Source organism: Lycorma delicatula, chromosome 1, assembly GCF_047948215.1.
Source record: "Lycorma delicatula isolate Av1 chromosome 1, ASM4794821v1, whole genome shotgun sequence".
Lineage (NCBI taxonomy): Eukaryota > Metazoa > Arthropoda > Insecta > Hemiptera > Fulgoridae > Lycorma > Lycorma delicatula.
In genome coordinates, this window is record NC_134455.1 from 306,424,056 (window position 1) to 306,447,779 (window position 23,724).

The 23,724-nt window shown below is 27.7% G+C and overlaps 1 protein-coding gene across 1 annotated transcript in view; it reads right to left on the reverse strand.

Annotated features, from left to right (window-relative positions):
• The window catches only part of LOC142318339 (growth hormone secretagogue receptor type 1-like), a 662,019-nt gene extending 638,630 nt beyond the window's left edge, over positions 1–23,389 (reverse strand). Inside the window, exon 1 of the mRNA XM_075354924.1 lies at positions 23,303–23,389. The gene's annotated coding sequence lies outside the window, so the exon portion shown is untranslated. The remainder of the gene's footprint in view (positions 1–23,302) is intronic.
• Between the last annotated feature and the right edge of the window lie 335 nt (positions 23,390–23,724).

Genomic DNA, 23,724 nt, shown 5'->3' on the forward strand with positions numbered 1-23,724 from the left:
AAGACTCAGCTAATTAAGGTCGTTTTTGTCTTAGGCTCATTGGTTAACAATTAAAAAAATAATAATATTTGCAAAATCGCATCCCCACCCCAAAAAATTATCTAAATAAACTAGCAGATAAGTGGGTGTACTGCCTCAATAGTATCCCCTCTCCACAAAAGGAGGCTAGTGTAGAACTGGGATACAGTTGAAGTCGTCTGCTACGTTATGACGTCACAGGGGAGAGATGAGATAAATAAATTTATAATATTTTAATTATTATTCAATAATAATTGAAAAAAGTATTTAAAGTAGCTGTTAATACCGCAACACCCGCGAATTAAATACGGTATGCGCGCGCGATTTAGTAAGAATGATTGAATTAAATAAACAAAAAATATTACATTTAAATAAAATAAAATTATAAATATTTTAAAATGAGTTCTGTGTGTAAACGGTTACACACAGTAAAGTTCTGTAAGTAAGTTCTGTGTAAAATCGGTTTTTATTGAAGCAAAACAGACAAAAAATAGAAAGAAAATCATTATTCTTTCTGTACCTTATAAACATTCTTTTTAAAGCATACTTTTAAGCATTTTTTTAAACATTCTTCGGTGTTCCAGCATTTATAAACGAAAGGGTAATTTCCCACTTGTTCTATTCTGTTAAATTCCATGTAAATCATCGTGTTATTGATGAACATCGTGTGATTCAACACATTCAGCGTAGCCCAAGTACTAGTACAAAGCGAATTTAATGTCACACTCGTTTGTCAAAAAAACAAAGCATGGCGCATCCTACGGAAAGAAATATCTTTATTCTTTCAACCTGCAGAAGGTTCAAAATTTGCGGCCAATAGATTACCCTTAACGGTTAAACTTCTATCATTTTCTTGTAGACAACGATGATAAGGTAAATTCAATTTTATTTACTGATTAAGCAACTTTTACAAGAAACGGAGCCTTCAATTCTAAAAATGGTCATTTATGAAACGAAGACAATCCACATGGTACTGTGGATACTAGTTTCCAACAAAGATTTCACATTAATGTTTGCTGTGGCATTACTTGCGAAAAAAATTTGGGACCGTTTGTTTCCAATGAAAACCTTACAGAAGATGAACACGTTCATTTCTTGAAAAATAATTTTCCAGCACTTTTGTAGAATTACCCTTACAAACTAGATTGCAAATGATTTTTCAGCACGATGGTGCAAAGCTATCGTTGCTTTTTCTTTAATTGCTAGAAATCACTTGAATGCTAATTTCTTAAACTGGATTGGTGATGGTGAACCAATCTATTGGCCACCTCGATCACCTGACTTAATGCCACTAGCTTACTACATTTGAAGCCATATGAAAGCGAAAGTATACAGACAAAAAGATAATACTAAAGAAGAGTTACTCATTAAAATAGGAAATGCAATTGAATTTATACGAAACGATCCTTAGATGATACGGAAAGCAACCGGAAATATTTTACACCAGGCAGAGTGCTGTGTACATTATGAAGGAAGCAATTTCGAACAATTACTGTAACTGAGGTTTATTATTCTGTTAGTATTTATCATTTCATTTATTTTATTTTTTGTTTTACTGTATTAAAAATAATTTTATTAGTACAGAAAGAATAATATGATTTTCTATTTTTCGTCTTCTTTGCTTCAATACAAAACCGATTTTTAAAACTTTTCATTTACTTTTTATTGCTGTATTTACATTAATTTTCACGTAATTAAATTCTCTGCAAGTTTTTTTTACAAAATCTAACCACATTTATTAGTCATTTACAAAGTTATTGTACTACAAACCTAAAAAACTTGTTTATCCACAGTGAATTTTATGTTTTACGTCGGATATCGTAAAACCTACTGGAGGTATATTTCTAAAACTGGTTTTATCCTGTTTTCCAGCTCAAATCAAAACTTAAGCCAACCAACCAACTTAAGCAACCTCCAACAACTTTACACCTTAATTTCGGCCTCAAAAATTACAGTAGGGCTTCTTTTTATTAGAAGAGCTGAAATCCGGGTGTTAAATCCTTCGCTATCCGTAACTCGAAACAAAGCGATTCCAGATTTATGTTTACATGAAATGTTTCATTTTCACGAGTAGAATTTGTTCTGAAAGTTACTTCTCTTTTTAGCGAGATACTCTGTATGTATATGTATATATATATATATATATATATATATATAAAGAAGGAACTTTCAGAATAACTTCTACTAGTGAAAATAATGAAACATTTCATGTAATCATAGATTTGGAAAACGCTTTGTTTTCGAGTTACGGCTAGCGTAACTCAAAAAGAAAGCGTATATAAGCGTGTACATATATATATAATATATATATTAAAATTAAAATAAATATAAATAAGGTTAAGCTAAATAATAGCTAAATAAATAAGCTAAAAAAAAAAACCAAAAAGATGTTTTTAATAATATGTTTATTCTAAAAGTACGCTAACATAATAAAGTGTATAAAACGCAATGTTTCATTAAAAAAAGGGGTTGTTTTATACATCTGTCTCAGACTCTCGTATGGTTTTGCCGCATGTAAAGCGTATCTGTGATACTAAGTGATATAAATAAGAATTCTTACTCTAAGAGTAATGATGTTCATTATATAGCCAATTACTGTTGTGAGCAGGATAAAGTCTCTTGTATAATTGTGTCATCTATATTTCAAATGGTGGTTATAAGACGTCCCCACCAACGAAATAATATTGAAATAAAATATTCGCTACAATATTTTGTGGCGAATGTTCGTTCCTTTGCTCATCCCTTTTGTAAGATTTTCCAAACCTTGTAAACCTGATGTGGTGTGCATGTCTTGTTATTTCAAAGATTATAATGATGGTTTCTGGAGTAACTTTTGTCTTGTGTAGATTCCTACAACCAATATATGTATAACAAACAAAAACAAATGTTTAATCAAGTTTTTTTTCAGATAATATTTTATATATATACAAATTAACGTGCAAATAAATCTTGTTTTTTCATATAAATTTTTATCTTTTTTATTATTTTTTATTTTTTTCATATTAAGTTATTTAACTATCTGTTTTTGTACGTACTGAAAATAGATACCTTCAATAAATATAGTTTGTCTTATACACAATTTGTATAATTTAATTAATTATTTATTTATAACAGTGAAATGTCTAATCCACACTTACTTCTTTTTGTTAATTAACCTCAGAACTAAATTTTTTTACTTTGTAATTTTCTATTGTACCACTTTCAAGTTTCATTATATCATTTTTTTTTAAACGGCAATAATTTCATACCTCTGTTATAACTCAACAAAAATATCATAAATAATATAATGCGCTGTTTCAAACGGTTTTTCTTTAAACTGAATTTACTGGTAGATCCTCCTTGAAAATATTATACTCGGCTTATAAACGCTGACAGTCGTTCTTTTTTTCTACTGACATTTTCTACACTTCTTCCATTGTTAAAAAAAAGTCGGTATTGTTAAATATTTACTTTTCCTATAGTTTAAATTTAACTTTTTTGACAACGTTTTTTCTTGGTGCAAGTATTATTTTTTAAATTTGCTGTAATTTATTTTTTTAATCTTTTAAATCTATTTTTTTCAAAATTTCTTGAATATCATATCATACAAACCTGGAATAGAATAGGGGTTTATTAATTTTTTTCGTTTTCATTTCATTGCACTCTGATTCTGTCTCAGAAAATATCTACTGACATTCAGTACTATTTTTCGTGTATAATCTATGCAGGAATTGAAATATTAATTTTTTGTGGTTTTGCAAACAATATAGAAGCTGTCTGAATGAAAATTTCTTTAAATATTTATTAATTTTTTAATAAATTATTTTTCTTTTTATTAAATAAATAGTATTATGTTTTTTAACTGAAAACATTTTATACTCTATTTCTGTTTAGAAAACAATTTCTGGTTTTGTAACAGCTGCAGTATAGCATAAAATTATTTTAATTTTGAACTTTCATGATACATTTTTATTGTGAATATTTCTAACATAAAATTTGTAAATAATATAAGATATATTTCCTTACTGATAACACAAAAATTAATTAATTACAGCTAAAACCATAAAAATTATTTTTTTCATTTTCAGATTACAATTTACAATAAGCACATAATCAACGTTTTACTTACTATCTGTTTATAATGATCTAACGAATGGTCTATACAGATGACTCGTTTCAGAGGCTAAATTACACCGATATTATTATTCTGAAACATTTGGATTTGGATTGTGGTATGACCAACGACTAACCGGGTAAGACATTTAAAGGAGTTGAAGATAAAGTGTCTAAAAATGATAGACATGCTGATAGTTCTACCCAGTACTTGGAGAGCTGATCGTGTATGCATGTTGCGCTTCTACCGAGCTCTGGTTCGTTCCCGGTTAGAGTATGGCTGCATGGTTTATTCGTCGGCACGGGTTACCGCTCTAAATTTGTTCGATGCAGTACACCATTCATCCGTCTGGTTACAGATGCGTTTAGTTCAAACCCTATGGTAAGTCTACTAGTTTCTGTGGCAGGCGCGCTGGACGGGAGGGTATGCGTGGAGAGCATACCCGGATCGTGAGTAGGTTTAGGGACGGGAAGGGCAACCTTCCTGGGGAGGGGCATTTCGGCTGTCCAGAAGGGGAGTCAGGGTGCTCTTATGATCCGACTAGGACCCTGTTGGGTAAATCGGAAAGGATCCAAAGCTAGGGAGTCGCTTCGACGCCATGAAACATGGGCGCGACCGAGGCATCGTCTTATGGACGATAAAAACACTATGGACACTATGGGGGGGTCTCCCCATAGTGTTTAAAAAAATTTTAAACAAAAAAAATCTGCTAGTAAACAGTGGTGATCCATACCTTTGGAATAGACGAAACCAAACTATCTGCTCTTTTGTAGCTCTCATTAAAGCGCAACTAAATCATCCTAATTTTGATGCGGTGTTCTACAATCCACACGTTAATCGATATCAGCAACATCCGAAATCTACTGCTCCGTAAAAAATACAATTACCGCCAATGCCTTCTGTAACAACATTACTAGTCCCCACTTGACGGCCTTCTCTCGTGAATTATTACTTTAGTCTTGGTCAATATAAAAAAATGACAATCCAGTTATCTTACGAAAAAGTTTTTTTTTTTAATTGTAAGTAGCATTAATCCAATATTGTAGTTTATACAGACACGATAATTATATTGGTTGTGTATTTGTGGTTGGCAATAGAACATACATCATTAGTCTTTCCAGTATCGCCACTCTTTTCGTCGCGGAGTTGCTTGAAATTAAAAAGACCTTTAATATACTTAGGCCAACATTCCGACATGTACTTATTTGTTCAGATTCCATGAGTGCCTTGCAAGCCATTACAGATATGTACTCTAGACATCCTGTTGTCTGTGATATATAGAGTCTATCATCTCTGAAATGACTCAGCGTAATACAAGTGTGAGCTTCTGGTGGATCCCCAGCTGTATTGGAATTTCAGGAAATGAGTGCGCTGATCGTGTGGCAAAAGAAGCTTGTTCGTAGCCTCCTTTCACTAATCCCGTTGTTTCGAATGATCTTGTGTATTTTCTGAAGAATATGGTTCGTGATGAGTGGCAGAGTGAATGGAATGCTCCGTTCAATAATAAAATTCGTCCAGTTAAGGACACTGTGTCACCCTGATTAAAATTCAGTAAGTAAAATCTTATGGTTTTTAATAGCATGACTTGTAGGTTTTGTACCCAATCCCACGATTTAAATGTTACGTACTATATTACAATAGCACCACCTCAGTAATCCGAAGTAATTAACGTAGTTATCGGCTGGGAAATCGGAAACCTCGATTAATCAATACCATGTATCAAAGTTACTTATGTAGTAAAACCTAATTACATATGTTGTAACTACCAAGCTAGTAACAACATGCATGAGAATTATAACAATCAGGTGTTAATAAGGAATATATTACGTAAAAAAAAAAATGTTTCCATTTTTTCCATTTTTATTTTATATTAAAAAATACAAAACTTTCTTAATAGAAGAATAATTTTTCTTACTTACTACATTTTAGCAATATATTTACTAAATAACCGGATGTTCATCAGTCAAAAAACAATTTAAGCTGTTACTCAGAAAGGAACCTTCAGTTAAAACTCCAAAAAATGTTCTATATGTTACAAAATTTGCTTATATTTAATATTTCCTTCCTGAAATCCTTTACTAAAATACATCCATTATAATAAATGAAAATAAATTCCTGAAATATTGGGAAGAAAGAAGGAAGATTTATTTAAAATATCAGATATATTCTATAAAATTAGTTTAATGCGCGCGCACGCATACACACACACACACACACACACACACACACACATATATATATATATATATATATATATATATATATATATATATTCAGATGTAATGAAACTGTAACCTTAACTAAAAAAGAAAATGTTTTTTTCCAATGGAGGGATGGAAACCCCATCCCTTGATTTAAATGAAGAATAAAATCTCCAAGGAAAGTTATTTTGAATTTATGGACCACCGTGATGGATTAGAAGCGTCTCAGCCTTTCATCAGGATGGTCTCCGGTTCGAATCACTGACAAGCAAAGCATTTTTCATTTATTAAACTGATATTAAATTAATTATCAAATACAAAAAAAAACGATTAAAATTTTTTGCTAAAATATGCCTCAACATGTAAATTTAAAAATTAGAATTCATAGAAAAAGGAAGAATGTCACTTTCTTTCCCTCCATTATATTTTTTTGTTAAGAACAAACTAAATAAATAAATGCCAAAAATCTCATTTTTGTCAAAAGGGAGTGGTGTGTTAAAATTTTATATTATAATCTTAGGTAACATTAAATTTGGATTTATTTATTAAGTTTTATAAAATTTATTAAGTGCTGAATTTACAGGACATAATGTATTTCCGTAGTTATGTATTTCCACTGATAAATTTGTTTTTAACAAATAAAATTTTGTAGGCTGAATTTTATGTACAGAGAAAAAGATGCCCACTATGATTCCACATAAAATTCAACTAAATAATAAAATTGAAATGTATAAATTTTCCTTATTTACACCTAAATTGAATTTAAATATTCAGGAGACAATTCCACAAAATTTAATTATATATACATTACAATACACAGAAGGTAATCGCCAGTTAAAATTGTGTCACTCACCTACCAATGAAAATTATGAAAAAGGTTTTTATAAAACCTGTGAGAACAGTTTGCCTAATTTTGATAACGGAAATAGAAGTAAAATTCAGTCCATATTCTATATTTTACATTAGGCTATTATTTACGTAACCACTTAGCTCTTTTCACACAAATTAACACGGTAACTTAAAATATTACGACACAAAAAATGGTAATAAAATACAACATGTTCTCATGCCTTACTGCATGTAGACTAAAGCTATGAACACCAAAAATGTTTCTTTGGTACTATATGTAAGTTTCTTCATGACGATTTTTCTTTTTTAATTTTTATCCACCAACTTAGTGTTTGTTACAGGAAGGAGGTTATCTTCTTCTGTGACAAATTTTACAATTTAGTCCTCTATATAAAACATGGTTCATCTGATACGTTTGAACCCATGCAGTTCATCTGCAGAAATACTTTCATGTAAAATACGATTTATAATAAATTTAAGACTAAGTAATGTAATTTTTATAGGTTTATAAAAAAAGCGCCGGAAGCAACGGTTGAGCGGGACATCAGATAATCGAAGATCAGATAACCGAGATCCTATTAATACACTAAGTATTGTAATATATTAAATATTAAAGGGAATAATTGGTGTCAATGTAATGAACTATTTCTGTATACTTTTGTCGTCAGTTATTTTCTATAAAGTTAACCAATTATTGTGAATAGGTTTTGTCACCTCTAATTTCTCTTAATAGAGAGTTCTATTAAGTAAACCAACTTTCCAAGATCGTAAAATAAATTTTAACCGACGTACTTAATTTTGAACTAAATTGTTAGTAAATTTATTGCAAAACTTCGAAACTTAATGAACACAAAATTTAGAAGTCATTTCATTAAAATTGTTTTTCTTAGAAAATTTAATAAACTTTTTAAATAATTCAAGTATCTATTAAAAATAATGCTTAAATGAGGTAAAATTTTAACTAAAGTTCTAAAAGAAGTAAATGTTTCTAATAATTTATACTTACTTTTATAGCATAACGTAAAGATATTAAATTCAACTTTTATCCTTTAAGCACAGATCGAAATGACATGATCTTTCTTTACAACCTGCCGAACTACTCTTCCCTTTTCAAAGAAGAAGCAAAATAAGATTTACGATAAAACTAAGTTTCTGATGTAAACTTTACAAAAAAGTATTTAATCATTTACCATCTTAAAAAATGTAATCTTTTCTTCACTCAGTTATTGATTGTTCAGTTTAAACAGTTTGTAATTTACATATAATAAATTAAATTATGAATAGTGATCAATTAACAAATTAATTAATAACTTAAAAATCTCTCCAGCATAAAAAATGATAACCTTAAAAAATAACTGATGATTTTTACAAAATAAATAAATAAAGTTATTTATTTTAATTAACTACAATCGAAAAAAATGATTAAAAATTTGGTCATACTATCAAAATAAAAAATGAGGTTTTCATCCAAAAAGTAATACGGTTTGCTGAAGTAAATTATGAAATTTATTATATAATTTGCACAAAATATATATTATATCAACCAACACTTCTAAATAAATCCTGTGGAAAAACCGACAGGATATATTATTAATTGGTTACAATAATTGCATCCTCAAAAAAATAAAACTGGTTTGAAGTAGCATAATGAAATAAATTAATATTATAGAGTAGTTAATATCTAATAATCCATGGTCAAGTTGTAATTTGTACTTACTTTATTTATTATTTTTATTCTTAAATGGACGTAAAAATCTTTTTTACGCTTTTTTGTCTATATGACACACCCATAACTCAAACTGATAGAACGGAATATGTTTGCTTCTACGTAAACTTCCAGGTTTAAAATCCTTTTTAAAACTCATTTGAATATACGGTACTCTAATTTAATTGTTCTTTAAAATCATTTATGAAATCTAAAAATACACATTTCAACGGAAAATTAACTTATACAATCTTATGTTTTCAAATGCAACATTATACTCAGACTAAACCGTACTTCATGTCAAGAAGAAATTTTACCGTACATACCTATTTTTAATAATTGCAGCTCACTAGACCTAATAATAAACCCTGTACAATAACCGAAACCTCGTCGGGGTACATATATCACAAGGCATATCTTAATTTATTATTATAATATGCCTCCTTTATCTACATTACTTAACCTTTAATACCCACTGGACTGCTATTTCTGATGTTAAAGTTGATTTTAAAAGCCTTTTAAACGTTGACTGTTGACTCCTACTTACATATATTTGATTTATATAGTTGAAAAAAAATCTTACAAATAAATATACGAGTATATATAATATATATATATATATATATATATATATATATATATATACACACATGTATGTCAAAATATACGAAGCTCTATAAAAAAAATAACTACATTAATGAAACAAGATTTACGAGCCTGACAATTAATTTGTAGGTTTAGATTAATCTGTACCACTTCAATTTTTAAAGCTCATATCTCTTTCTAACTGTATGTGTTGGTTTGTCTGTCCCACTTACTCTCTCACTCTTTCTTTCTCTAATCCCTCATACACAAACGTAACTCTATACGTAATAGAAATGTCGTACGTACAACACTAGGAATCATGAGATCTTGATTAACAAGGAAGTAGCTGTAGATTAACAAATGGGTGTAAGTATATTAAGTATATAAACGTTATGAAACGATTCTTAAAAGAGGTAAAAAGCTCTTATAGCATTTTTTTTTGAGCACCAACTAATTAATGAATAATACGACTTGGAAAAGAGCAAGACAAGAATCCAGCCTATCCTCACTGGTTTAAATTTGAATGGGAGACGTAATACTTGATTGTACCAAGGAGCATAGTTCCGTGAAAAGAATAAAAATGTTTTGTTTAATAATAATAATTGATAATAATATTAGTTTGCCTCAATTTAAAAATTAATTAGAAAAAGCAGAAAAGAAATCTGCTTTTACAAAATAGCTTATGAATTTTAGAGAAATTCTTTAAACATTCTTTATTGTTTAGCGCCAAGTCAAAAATATTGACATAAGAAAAATATAAAAATTAAGTGTAAAAAAGTGTTTGAAATGCAATGTTAAAAAGAATTTATAAGTTAGATGGGTTGAAGAGTACGAAATCAGGAGGTTTTAAAACAAACTGGAAAAGAGGGAAATTAAGACAGAATATTTTGAAAAGAATACAGTTGGTTGGAAGTATTTTATTGAGTTAATCTAATTACGTGTAGGAGAATGTCTACATGATGAAAATTGTGGAGATAAATATTACAGTTTTAAAACAGAAGACGGCTTTAAGAGATATATTAATGTAGAAGTATAGAAAAGAAAGAATGAGGCAAATGCATCAAACAAGGCAAATATTTATCATAAAGTTATATATATATATATATATATATATATATATATATATATATGTTACCTTGAAATATCGGTATCTGATAAATTGTCGATATCCTTCGGTGATGTCGACACATAGCAAATACGTCGGTGAAAGACCGAAATATTTGCTTATTCGGACCTTCGCCTGTATACGTCTACAAACATAAATAAGCTCTCGTGGGAGTCGAAACAATAACTAGAAATTAAAAAATATCGCCCAATACCAATTTCTAAAGTAAATAGATTACGAGAAACCCTCACAAAAAGGGAAGTTTAAACTAGACATAACCTACGATCGCTTTGCGCGCTAACCTGGTCTAATCTTTTTTTTTTGTCTTCAGTCATTTGACTGGTTTGATGCAGCTCTCCAAGATTCCCTATCTACTGCTAGTCGTTTCATTTCAGTATACCCTCTACATCCTACATCCCTAACAATTTGTTTTACATTTCCAAACGTGGCCTGCCTACACAATTTTTCTCTTCTACCTGTCCTTCCAATATTAAAGCGACTATTCCAGGATGCCTTAGTATGTGGCCTATAAGTCTGTCTCTTCTTTTAACTATATTTTTCCAAATGCTTCTTTCTTCATCTATTTGCCGCAATACCTCTTCATTTGTCACTTTATCCACCCATCTGATTTTTAACATTTTCCTATAGCACCACATTTCAAAAGCTTCTAATCTTTTCTTCTCAGATACTCCGATTGTCAAAGTTTCACTTCCATATAAAGCGACACTCCAAACATACACTTTCAAAAATCTTTTCCTGACATTTAAATTAATTTTTGATGTAAACAAATTATATTTCTTACTGAAGGCTCGTTTCTGGTCTAATCAACTGCCTTAAATATACAAATTATATTTAATTTAAAAAAAAATAATGTTATCAAATTTTCTGCATTTTACAAGTTGAAAGGGCCAATCAGGATATTCAGAATATGTTAACTGGATGAACGATAACGAAATAAAGAGATGGTCAGATGGTTTGCTCTTAGTTCGGATTTTATAAAAATATTTTTATTGAACTTTCACCATCAGTGCATGCTGAATGAGATGAAAATGATTAATCGTCTCCAATAGTAGAGAATATATATAATTTTTATATTTAATTAGACGAGGTTAGTAAGCGTAGGTTTCGTTTGGCTTAAATTTAAACTTCCTTTATTATGAGGGTTTCTCTATTTACCTTGGTGATTTCTAGTTATCGTTTCGATCCCACCTAGTTATCTGAGTATGTTGACATATACCGATGAACATCCGAATGTATAACAACATAAGCAAATATTTCGGTCTTTCATCGACGTATTTGGTATATGACGACATTCACCAGAGAATATTAACATTCACTAATTTCGAGTTTTCTCGGTAATATTAAATATATATATTTTAACTATATATATATATTGAAAAAAAAATTTCAGCCAATCCGCCAAGTACGGAATTAAAGAAATATTCTTACCTTTCTTTGTTTTTACTTATTTCCTTTTCATTAGAGCGTTTTCGGGCATAAGCCCATCCTCAGTAATGTTTTTTGATTTATCTTCAATAACATTTACATGTAACTGCTATTGGTAGGTTGTAAACCAACCTTTACACTTTGGTTGCTTTTAATAACTTTGGTTATTGAGTAAAATATAAGAAATTTTAAACATTTACAGAATAAACATTTGTCAGTCAAAAATCTAAAACATCTACTACTGAATTTACTAAAAATTACAATTAAAATTACATTTTTTACTAAAATCTAACAAAATTTATTTAAAATTTCTTTCAATATGTTGTTTTATATAATGTTAATGCAGTACTGTAAACAATTATTTAATTTTATTTAAAATTTTATCAAACGTATTACAAACTTAAAAAAGTTTTTTACGAATGTCTCCAACTAACTCTATCTGTAGATTCATGAGGCTAAATTCACGTTTATATTTGAATATATAAAATTTTTCTAAAATTTCTATTTTTTATTATTATTTTCGGGTTCAATATTTACTTTTTCAATTATTTATAAATTATTTTTCAAACTAGTTATGTTTATTGTTTATTAAATGGTCCGCTACATTTGAAAAACCTATTTTTATTTTTAATTTTTAAACGATCTAAGTGTTCATTAAATCTGTCCTTAAACGACCTATTTATTTTTCTAATACGTATTTTTTCACAATTATTGAATTTTATTTTATACATACCAGAAAAATCATATTTTTATAACTATATTACATAGTTATCGAGTTTATAAGCAGGTTTATATTTTTTATCATTATATGCATTAATTAATTTTTCTATAATTCTATTATTGTCGGAGTAATTTATATTTTCCTTGCATTTGTTTTCATTTATGGGTTTTAATGTAGTGATGTTTGTATTATTTAAATATTTTGAATTTCCGGCCTCCGTGGTGCGAGTGGTAGCGTCTCAACCTTTCAACCGGAGGTCCCGGCTTCGAATTCCGGTGAGGCATGGCATTTTCACACAGGCTGCAAATTATTCATCTCATCCTCTGAAGCAATACCTAGCGGTGGACCCAGAAGTTAAAAAAAAAAATATTTTGAATTATATTTTTTATATATATTATCTACCAATTAGATATGTATTCATTTTTTATAACAACATTCTTTATACAATTTTTATTTCGTTATGCAATTCCTTTTTATCATTCGTGAATTTTACTGCTCTATTTATCATGTTTTTAAAAATATTAATATTTTGAAACCAAGGATGCTTAGAAGTTTTGTTTATAATAATTTCGTTTGAGGTAGATTTTTTATACACTGTAGTTATTATCTGATTGTTTTCATTTATTTTAATATTTGCGTCTAAAAAGTTTATTTTTCTATTATGTTCTATTTCATATGTAAATTTTAATACTTCTTGATAAGAATTTAATTTATTTAAAATTATTTCATGTTCGTTATTTATAATTGGTTCATATATAACGAAAAGATCGTTTACGTATCTCAGTCATAATAAAATTTTATGTACTTGATTTACATCATGAACTATTTTACTTTCAAAATCTCGCAGATAAATCTCCGACATTATAGCGGATAAGGGAAAACTCATAGGTAAAGTATTTCCCTGTGTACAACAGATTCCATTAAATTCAAAATATTTTGTTTATATATACTTCTAATTATTATTATAATATTATTTATAAATTTTGGGTCTTCTCCTATATTTATTAATTTGTTTTTTATTATTGAAATTGTATAATCAATTTGAATACTGGGATACATATTAGTTTTGTTAAAACTTATCATTTTGGTTTTATTATTAATATTTAATTTATCAATCAATTCGTACCTGTTTTTCATATTGTATTTATATTCTAAATTAATTATTTTATCAATAATTTTGGTAATTATTTAACTGGGAGCGGTTTTGAAATTAACTAACGGCCTCATAGGGATACATTCTTTATGAAATTTTGGAAGACCAGCGAGTCTTGGGGCATAAGGCTTATATGTTTATAGTCAACCATGGTACTTTAACTTATTATAATTAAATATTTCTTTGCATTCTTTGTATAAAATTTTTTTTCAAAATATATATAGTTAAAATTTAACGTACAGAGGAATTATAGACTGTGAAAAGATTAATTTAAAATTATATGTGTTCGTATTTTTTTCTAAAAATTCATTCTCCAAGATGGATGAATCTATTTTTTAAACACATTAATACGTTTAGTGAACATTTGCATAGAGATCAATTTCTACAGAATAAGTGCACCAAATATATTTTATTGGTATTTATTATTAAGTTAGCTAAATAAATATTAAATTACATTTTTGTATTCAATATTTCTTGGATGTAAGTGTATATTTAAAAATTAATCATCTGATCAGATGCTCAGTTGTTGCTAATGTCATTACTTCGTTTCTAAGACTTATTCTTTTCAGCCTCCGGTATCACCGTTAGATATTGCTTCAAAGGTTGAGAAAAATTACTGATGAATAATAGCGAGTGAAAATGTTATGCCTGTCCGGGATTAGAACCCGGGACCTCCGAATGAAAGGCCGAGACGCTACCATTCGTGCCTCGGATTTCTAAGACTTAATCAGTAATAAAGACAAAAATAATAATAATATTACATAAGTGTAATATGTCATTACACTTATGTATAATACACACGCGCGCGCGCACACACAAGAATTACGGTTAAAGTAATTTAATTTTAATTATTTACGTTACCATAACGTATAGATACAAATAGACTAAAATCAAACAATAATTAAGATAATCTTTACCGATGTTTCTCCTAAAATCTTAAGCTTATTCAAGTCTAACAACACACACAGTCACTTTGCCGAACAAATTGGACAGTCCAGTTTTTTCAATGTTTCATCCTTTTACACTTGAAAAATCCTAGACGTTTACGTAAAACGTCGTGTAAATTTTTAATTTTTCAGATTTTTATTTCTCTTTACAACCTTTTTTTTATGAAATTCTTTGTACTGCAATATTATTTATTACTAATGTTAAATACCAACTAAGAAAATATTAACTGCATTTATTATATTTAGATTCAGGAATATCTGGAGCTTCCATCGGTTCGTAAGATTGCACAGCGCAATGTCAAATACCTGCAGAGGCTTGAGAATCATGTAAACCACTTTGCAATTAATCTGCTCGATAACAGTAGAGACGTCCGACGGTTGAAACGAAACCATGTACTCGACTTAGGTCTACGTAACAGTTTGGAATCTAACACCGTCAAGTTTAGTGGTGTCATACGTAATTTCTTGTTACTTCTCTTTCTTTTTCTTATTTATTTGTTATTAATGTTTGTTTTGTGGACTATATGGTGCTGAAATAAATGGTTTGTGATTTATGACTCAGCTTGAAATTTCATATTTGACTTTAAGTTTGCTTACAACTGTGGCTCCGCAGGAGAGAGAGCCGACTGTAATTATAATTGTTATTGAGCAAAAATAATTTATTATATTTACATAATTATGCCAAGTGTATCTTTTAATTACTCGTATTTATTCATTACCTGATTAATTATTTATTCAGACTAGGATATATGTAATATTTTTTTACATAAATAGAATAAAAAGAATATTCTTTGTTACTATTAGTCATAGTTTATGATTTGAAGGCGTAACAATTTCTGTGCAAAAATATCTGTAAAGGTATTCTACGTAATTATTCCTCAACAATATTGTGAAACATAAATGTTTTGTTTGTTTATCAAGTTCTTTGTATGCATATTTGTAGCCGCTAAAAATAGTTTTTTTTACAGTTTTTGAATACATTAACTATTCATTTTCACTTTTATTATCATTATTTTTAAGTAAACCTAAAACATAACCTATCTCTTTAAATTTCTGCAATTCAATTTATTCTCCAAAATTCACTAGAATACTGATTAGACCAGAAAAACTGGCTTTTACTGGCTGATTAGACCAGAAAATTTAGAAGCTGATGTCAGGATTCTGGTTATTATAAATCTGCATTCTTAAGCTCTGTAATATATCTATGAAGTTATCTGAAATAATGTTTTTGGCAACCTAGAATATATAAAAAATTTTTCCAAATAGACAAAGTTTATATGAAGTCAAAACAATGTTATCTTTTCTTTTGCTCGTTATTTATAAAGAATGTGACCCTACCATAAATGCAAATTTCTAATATTTTTGAGAAATAACAAAAGAGTATTCTATTTCTTTCAAAATAGATAAATAAAATAGCTTCTTCTATTATTATGCATTCGTAAAATTATTTTATTTGGTATTTAAATTAAGTTATTTAAAAAAAAATAGAACTACTGATGGCACTGAAATATAATACATCCTAATTTATTCATATATGATAATTTAATTGAACTTCGTGAAGTATTTCTTGCTATGAAATAATAATATTTAATGTTCTATACAACAAAAAAGGTCCTAGTAGGCAACAAAAATTACATTTCAGAATTAATTAATTATCTTTAATTATTTCCAAAATAGACAGACCTATTCAGACATTAATAATTGGATAGAAGCTTTCCTAGGAAATGAGATACTTCTTGATAGAACATGCCGGATAACCGCTTTTTTTTTTAAATCTTCTTTGAGCGTTCTCTCTTTTCATTTCCATAATCGTTTATCCCAGTCTAATCTTTATAAAAAAAACAAGGAAGCTTGAAGTTATCAAGTGAACTTGATCAAAAGAATGATCTACGTATTCGTTTTAGTTTTTTTTTTTTTTTAAATAAAGAATGTGAGCGAGTGAGGTAAAGAACTGTCGATAATTTCGTTAACTTCTTTACAAATAAATCTAAATCATAATATTTTTTCCTAATCTTTTTAAATTTTGAACTACCAAAAAATAAAAACGTAAGCAAAGAAGAATTGTTCATTACAAGATAAGAATGAAAAGTAAATTACATTTAAAAATACTGGAGAGTTCATTAAGTTTGTATGTAAAGTCATTTAATGTTTAGGTTATTTTGATATTATTACTCAGTAGCACAATAAAATAATTCTGAAAAAACTATAATCAACTGTTGTTAACATTTCCTTCAATGATATGAGAAACTTCTCTTTGTACTATATAAATAATTCGACATGATTATCAAACAAAATCCTACAAGCAACCTTTTTGATTAAATTATATCGCTCTGAAGCAAAAATTAAGTTTGTTCTAATTACTTGTATTCGTGTTTCTGAGTACTTTATTTATTTAAAAATATTAAATTTTATGAAATATCAAAACTATTCAGGTACAATTATGTTTACCAGAACTTTATATCCATAATTAGGAAAATATATTCTGATAACACTGTTATCCAACCTTCATCCTGTTTGTTTGACCTAATAAGCAGTAGATAATAATAACAATAACATATGGTGTAAAAATATCTTTAAAAATGTACTTAAACAAGTAGGATTTTCAAAGATAACAAAAAAAAAACGAAAGTATCTCCAAATTGTAATCCATTATTACTAAAAAAATGTCAAAACATCTAATTTAGATGTGAAAAAAACTTTATTATGAAAAAGAAGAAATATATTTTTATAAAATTCTAATTGAGCAATTTTAACCCGAAATTTGGCGTAAGATGTTTCATAAATATTAAACAAAGTTTTTAATCTAAGAAAAGAATTTTATCAGCATCCACTGTTATTACTCATAACATATTAACAAAGAGTTTGTTACTCATAGATTTAAAAACTCTAAATTAAAAAAAAATACATTTAATGATTTCTCAAAACATATTTATTTTTTTAAAATGCTTTTCATACGCGTGTGTGGAAATAAATTGATCACGTGTTCTACTATTACATTAGTTAATTATTAATTACAATATTTAAGTTCCATGATAATTTCAATCAAATTATAAATATATAAGATTTTTCGTTTTTTAAAATAATATTTTAACAGATATTGTTACGACGCCTGTTATATATAAAAACATTTGTTTCGTAGACAACCTCTTTCTCTTTTTCTGTTGAGCCACCGGAACCACCGTAAGATATTACTTCAGAGGATAAATGAGGATGATTTGTATGAATTTAAATGAATCTTGTACAGTTTCAGATCCACCGTTCCTCCTGAGATGTGTGGTTAATTGAAACCGAACCACCAAAGAACACCGGTATCCACGATCTAGTATTCAAATCCGTATCCTTTACTAGGATTTGAAAGGTTCAAATCCTTTCAAATAGAAGTCGAGGGTTCTAAGGTAGAACTCTCGATTTCTAGTCAGCTGATTTGCAATGATGAGTTAACCACTAACCCAGCCGATGGGGGCTGGTCTAGTGGTTAAGCATATAACAGTGGCTTATCATACTTAAACACGCAGTGGCTTCGTAGACTACCTGACAGGATCGAAGCTTAGAAAACGTCAACTGTTTCCTTAAACCTTTTTATACCCAGTGTTATACCTTAATATACGTTTTCTTTTTTTTGGCGTATGAAAATACCATGTCATACCGGAATTCGGACCGGGACCTCCGAATGAAAGGCCGAGACGCTATCACTCGCGCGCCACGGAAGCCGGCAAACAAATATATTTCCATAACAACAAACTGCTAAATTCCTGTCGTAGCCAAGTTAATGTATGATTTTTTTATGCGATATGTCTTCGCAAAAGATGCATATGTTCACGATGACTTTTTTTACTAATTATAATAATGCAAGTAATTTCTACTAATCAGAAAAGAGTAATATTTTAGATTATAATGAGTTAGGCTTCTTTACTATGAACATAGTTGTTTTGCTGCTGGTAAAGATAAGAAAGTTTTTAATGTTTGTGACACGTATCTTTATTCATTAAGACTTAATATATTGATTTATGACATAGTTTACAATGTGTAGTTTATACCAGAAACTTTGTCGACTATTTCAATCGAGACCGTTGCTTATCGTCCAGGGAAAATACATGCATAGAAAAATGAATGTATTAATGAAATACATATACTCGTATGCCTATCTATGAGATACACACGTAGAGAGATTCCCAATTCTATAAGAAAAGAACGTTATATTTATTTGACATACTGAAAAAATTATAAAATATATGCATAACATCAATGGAAACAAAATTATTACTTGATTCGTTGCAGAGTGAGGTAGTTTCCAATTATTTATAACTGTAAAATGTAACTCATAAGAATATTTTTCATTATTTAATAAAAATAGAAGCATATATTTATTATATAAATGTGCTCAATATTATGATTTATAAGTAAATAAATAATTATTAAAATTATGTTTTTATGACAAACAATATTGTTCAAGATTGTTTATAACACTGAATAACATTGTCAAATTATTTACTTAAATTCGTCATTTCATTTATTGATTTGTAGATTCAAAAGAACGATGTTCATTAATTTGTTACTTATCCCATTCTTTACCGAGTGCAAAACTCTAGAAGTCCTACGATACAAAAGTCACCAGACAAAGTCTCCTTTGAAAGTAATAATTTCATTAAACAATCCACCTCATTAGAGGTGGTAAAGTTCAATAGATTTAAACTGTTACTTTTAAGACTGAAAATTTCTTTTATTTCGGTTGGCTTAGAATTTTTGTGCAAGTATATTCGGCTCACTAAAGATGATGGGAATCACTTCTTTACTCAACTCTCCGTAATAATCCTGTTATGGAATGTTAGTTTGTTATTCTTGAGAATAGCTGAGTTGATTTTAAATTTTACTTGCGATTCTTGTCAGGTCACGTACAAACGATTCGTTATAGAATCTAACAAAACTGTCAATTATTAATTTTTATATTAACCAATTTTTAAATAAGTAGACTATTTTTGTAATTATATACCCAAAAAATTCGGTTAAGGTTCAGCAGTGAATCTTGTACATTTCCCAGTCAACATTTCCGAGAAAATAACGTTAACTGATACCTAATGATCAACTTAAACCGGGATGTTAAAAAAATAAATTAAAAGTTTAGTAACTATAATAATTCTAGTAGCTTTGCATAAGCGTTCAAAAATTGGTATCTGCTTTTCATTTACAGAAATATTTAAGAATTTAGAGCTAGCAATGGTTAATCATTGATGGCGTCTTTTGTTAATTTAATATTTTAAGCTCAAGAAATTTGTAATTTCTATTTTGAAAAAATATATATATTAATACCTTATTTATTTAGAATTGATAAAAAAATTATATGCTCTTATTTTGTACAATAAGTTTATTATTTGTTTAATAAATCCCTAAAACTTATATATTTAGATATTTTTTATCTACTCGTACAAGAATGAAAAGCATTTCTCTAATCAGTCTTTAATTAGATGAAGAAATTTATTTACTAGTTAAATAGAATTTTTATTGGAATTTATAGAAATTTTTTTGAAAAAAAGGAAACTTATTATCTTCATTTTACTGGTTTTGTAAAATATGAGACTCTTTTAGAGTATTATTCTTACGATAAGGATGCCGTATTGAGAAGTTTTATTATATTTACATTAAACTATTCATTTTATGGATTATTAATCTAGTTTCAGTAAGTAAATATTTACGGAAATATTTGTTATAATTTTATTTTATAAGTAAAATAAACTGTAATTTTTTTATTTTAATCAGATTTGATAGTTAACTTAGATTAAGATAGCATAGTTAACTTTGATAGCATTAGATATCAGAATAAAAAAACTTCAACAATTCCAGTATAAGAATATTATGTAAAATACTCGTATATAAATTTATACGGTATGCGGATTTTAAGTCTTTTAAAATGTACAATGAAATATTTTTTATTGTAATATATTGAATAAGTATAATAATAAATTAAATAGTTTTATAATGATTTACCTCATTAAAAATAATTTCTTTTCATCGGTCAAGAATTAAAAAAAAAAAAAAAATGGTTTTTGTTGTTTTAACACTATTATTATTGTATAATATAGACAGTAATCTATTTAATAATGTGTTTTTTTTCTAATATAAAGACAGTAACAAGAAAAATTTGTAACGTATACTACACACAACTGAACATCTAGAATCTATTTCTATTCTTTCCCTGATTGTTCAACTCGATTAGAATTATTTATTATAACCTAAAAGAAACTAATTTGTAAAACAACGTCTTTAAAAATTTTTCGGTTCATTTCTTAAGCTAACGAAATAAGGAAATACCATTTATATATCACACGCAAATACATTATTAGTAATTAGATTTTACTCTTTAGGTTATTGTTCTCATTCATATGGTTAATTTATTTTTATTTAATTTGTTTTAAAAATTTTAAATTAATGTATCTTCAGTCGGTTTTTAATTACGTGGTAATGATCGAGATATTCAGTGTTCGTTATTATTTATAAATAATAATAATAATCAGAACATACTTTTAAAGTTTTAATATACATATTGTTTAAATGATTAATACATATTTTTGATCAATCTTTATAACATATCAAAACGATTGCAGTAACTGTGCTGCGTACATGTAAATAATTGTTGCATTTAGATCGTTAGAGGTCTTAGAAATGTCACTCATTATTAAGCATATTTTAATGGTTAAACCTGGAAATGTTTTTGTCTATATTTTAGAGTAATTTAATGGTATCAATTATTTAAGTTATTTATAATTTATATTAATTAATATGTAAAGTTTAATAGTTTTTTAATAAACTTTTTTTAACCAGTAATTTGCATTAATATCAGCCAAGACGAAAATTTTAAGAATTACAGTACAATTGGTAGAAATAGATTAGTTTTGTTTTTACGTTCATTTATTTTCATTTTATTTTTTAATATTATCTAAGATTCAATGATCTATAACTATGCTACTAGAGGAAATATTTTAACATATTGTGCGTTTAGAAATAATGTGGTTAATTTTTTATTTTCCTAGTTGAATAATGTATAATAATTTGAATCTCTACATAAAAAAAAACATTAAATCATTGAAATTGTTATAAAAAATTATCTTATAAATTTTAAATAATCATCACTTATATTAATTTATATATTTTTATATTTATTAATATGCCAGGCTTTTCAAAGTAAGATTATTTGAATATCATTATAATAATAGATCCTTATGCTTCGTCTTTAAATTCTTTCTTTTTTTCATTTAAAAACAAGTTATTTAATTATGTATTTATTCTATTACTTAATAGATCAAGCCCAATTACATTTTCTTTCTTTTTTAATAAAAATGAGAATTGAATTTCGTTACGTGTAAAAAATAGATAAAAATATGTTAATCAGTCAGTTCCCTAATTAAATTTGGTATTTTTTTTTACTTTAATTAACATAAGCGGTAAGAAAAATAAAATGTAATCAGGAATTGAAACAACTAGATTGATTATTTTATTAAGTTTTAAAATAATAAGAATACCGATATTTATAATTAATTCGTTAATTTATTTTTTCTGAGACCTAATTAGATTACTTCAAAGGTTTTCATTGATTTTTAAAAGAACTTCCAATGCAAGAACATTTCAATGCAAGAACATTTTTGAAGCAAACAATGAAAAAAAGATTCATAAAAACGCTAATTGTATTTTAAATATTAGCTACTTTAAATATTACATGTAAATATATCAATAATATAAGACTTTACAAACCGATATTATATTTCAACCACAGGGAAATTATCAGAAGTTATAAATACAAAATATAAGTTGGCATAGATGATTTTTTTTTATTATTAATTATAAAAAACATGTTTTAAATTTTATTAACTTTTATAAACAATATTTTTTGATAAATTAATTCATGCACTAATTAATTTTATAAATCTTATTCAATTAAAACCAAACCTTACACAACAAACCAGTCAATAAGTATCTGTAAAAATCAATTTTTTTAAATTAATTTTTAGTATAGTTAAACCTAATTGTTAAATACATCGTAATTACCTACTGAAACACATGTTATCAATAATGATAAGAACGAGGACACCTGCTCACTTTCCAGTTAACTATAGCTGGACAAGAAATGTTCATTTATATTACAAATCTTCAAAAAATACTTCGACGTTAATTTATAGGATATGAATTAACATCTAAATTAATCTGTTCAATAATTTATTTCAAATATAACTAATTAAAAATTACTACATCCGTGTCACTATAGTATTACGGTAGAGAAGATTCACTTTTTTCATATCGTACTAAACCTTAAATATATTTTTATTTATATCAGATTCGCCGGTTTTATTTGAAATAAATAATAAAATAATGAAGAGTTTCAAAATTTATTGAAATGAATGATGATAATAAAAATTATTTTATAATTCTTTTGACACATTTTTTGTTTTTATATACTTTAATTAAAACACCAATTTTATAATAAACTTACAGAACGAAGTGTGTTTATACACGTGTCGTGTAGTATTCGCCTGCGGACAACGAAGTCCACTACAGTGGCTTGTTCGCGATGTCGCGGCAGACTGCGCTCACCGCATCTCTAGCCTACGGCACTCGCACGCGCAGGATCGTGCACTCTCATCCATTCCCGAAATTCATGCTCAACCAATCCGACGCATGTCTCCTACGAACCTACGATACAGAACTAAGAACAATTCTGTCTGGTTTCCGTGACAACGGAAGATATCTTCACTTACTTTTTATTACAAGTTTTATCATTTTGGGAAATCTTCAAAATTGTATTGTCGATGTTATTTAAATGTATTATCAGCCAAAATAAAAGCTAGATTGCATCATAATGTATGCTTACAACAATAAAATAATTTCTTTTCATCGTTACAAAGAAAAATATTC